This window comes from Berghia stephanieae, chromosome 1, assembly GCF_034508935.2.
Source record: "Berghia stephanieae isolate SIO BIC M18660-M18661 chromosome 1, UCSD_Bste_1.3, whole genome shotgun sequence".
In the NCBI taxonomy this organism is placed as follows: Eukaryota; Metazoa; Mollusca; class Gastropoda; order Nudibranchia; family Aeolidiidae; genus Berghia; species Berghia stephanieae.
The window spans coordinates 45,917,033-45,919,532 of NC_088360.1; positions in this window are offsets into that span (position 1 = coordinate 45,917,033).

Genomic DNA, 2,500 nt, shown 5'->3' on the forward strand with positions numbered 1-2,500 from the left:
GAAAAGTGCAACATCGAAAATGGTTGCATCTATGTAAAGAACTCTTGCTTTTAAACTGCAATCGGGGCTGTGCCAAAGATTGTCACTGCGACGTTTACCGCGAAAATACTCCAATGATAAGCTTTTTTGAAAAATTAAAGAAAAAAGCTATGTTTTGGAGTTCCACAAAGTGTCAAAAGCCCAAGTCCTCAAAAGCGATGCCAAACATACGAAGAATTTGACCATATTAACATAGCCATCCACGCCATTCTCTAGCATTTAGTTATGACAGCGCAGTCCGACTACGGAAATCACATTGAAAAAAAATTATGTTGAAATTAGAAATAATGTTTTTCATTTTTTAAAAAATTTAGTCAGAGAAACGCATCAACACACAATAATAACAATTGTGTGTTACAATAATAGTAGTAAATAATAATATAATAATAATAATAATAATAATAATAATAATAATAATAATAATAATAATAATAATAATAATAATAATAATAATAATAATAATAATAATAATAATAATAATAATAATAATAATAATAATAATAGATCTGTATTGTCCTCAAAATACTCAGAATAAAATGGATGGATAGAATAAAAAATGAAGAAGTATGGAAACGAACACAGCAGAAACCAGTGGGAGAGGAAATAGGAAGAAGACGATGGAGGTGGATTGGACACACGCTTAGAAAGAATGACTCAACTATAACAAAGAAAGTATTGGACTGGAACCCTCAGGGCAGAAGATCAAGGGGAAGGCCACGAGGAACATGGAGAAGAATTAAAGAAGCTGATATACAGAGAAGTGGTAAGACCTGGAATGAGATTTTTTTAAAAAGTTAGCTCAGGATAGAGAAGGATGGAAACTGTTTGTCTGTGGCCTATATCCTGACCCAGGGTGAAAAAGGCAATGATGATGATGATTGTCCTCAAAATATATTATTTTTCCTGGTTTACATTACCTGGTTGTATCGGTCAAACTATGACCAGTTTAACATTTAATTCGGCTTTTAAGCATCTGGTTCGTTCCGACATAATACCGTTTTGAGACGATGGGTAACATATATTCATTATAATGGTGTGGAAAGCTATATTCATCGTACGGTGATAATAGTGTGGTAGACGATTTTCATCTTACGGTGAAAATAGCCTTACACACTATTCACCGTATGGTGATAATCGTGTGGAAGGCTTTATTCAGTGTACGGTGATAATAGTGTGGTAGACGATTTTCATCTTACGGTGAAAATAGCCTTACACACTATTCACCGTATGGTGATAATGGTATGGAAGGCTATATTCAGTGTACGGTGATAATAGTGCGGGAGACTACATATATTCATTATAATGATGTGGAAAGCTATATTCATCGTACGGTGATAATAGTGTGGGAGACGATTTTCATCTTGCGGTGAAAATCGCCTGACACACTATTTTCATCGTACGGTAAAAATGGTGTCGAAGGCTCAGGGACGGCTGGTAATAATGGGCAGGGTGGGCAAATACCAGCCTGTTTTTCCAAGTTATAAGCGGTATTACCAGGTCCGCAATAATCTAATTTAAATTAGATAATTTTAAAAGTTAGTACTTAAACTTGATACTTCGTACTGAAATCAATTTGTATGTATTTTTGATAGATTGCGAATAACCATGCACCCCGTAATGCATAAACCAGGATACGCTCCTGTTCTTTTTTATCACCCCCCCCCCCCCCCCTTTCCCAACCACTCCACTCCGCCCACATCGTCATCTCATCGTCACGTCGCCTGACGGTGAACTCCGATTTTGCTGTCTGGCCTCTCTAGTTCTAGGTCGGGCTAATTCAAATGAGCCCACCTTATAAACCAGTGAGCACTAAATAGAGATTTTGGCAAACGAACTTTTTCTTATTTATTGCCTTACTTGTGCTGGTACCATTGATGTAATAACATTTGGAAGGTTCCAGTATTGAATTAAATTTATCAATTTACTAATATTATATCAAGTTAGTATTAACTTGTGTTGTTTTAATATATTTGTTTATCCATTTAAATTATTTTTTTTCTCGTTTTCTTTAGTGCTTCTCAAAATTCATTTATTTAAATTGTTGTCTTATTTGTTTGTTTTTGTTTTTTTTTGTTTTTTGTTTTTTTTAAACAAATTAATTTTTTCCTTTTTTTTAATTCTTAAAGTAATTACCGCTGTATTTTTATTGCCAGACTAAATATTTTTGCAAAACAATGTATTTTCTATTGCATTGCCTCTAATAAAACACTTTTATTCAGAAGTCACGACTAAATAAATATATAAAATACAACCACCATTTTGGTTTACTCAACAATTGAATTAGTATACGAGAAATACTCTTCTGAGAAAGGAGAGAGTTGAATTCTAACTAAGTTATAGAGGAAATAAAGACTTTTAAAGGAAGGGTGGGCAGATTCCGTACTTGCCCGTCCTGAAGCTAATAATAATAAGATAGTTCGCGATGAAGAGGCGGGAAGCTAGGGGTTGGTTGGGTAAGGAG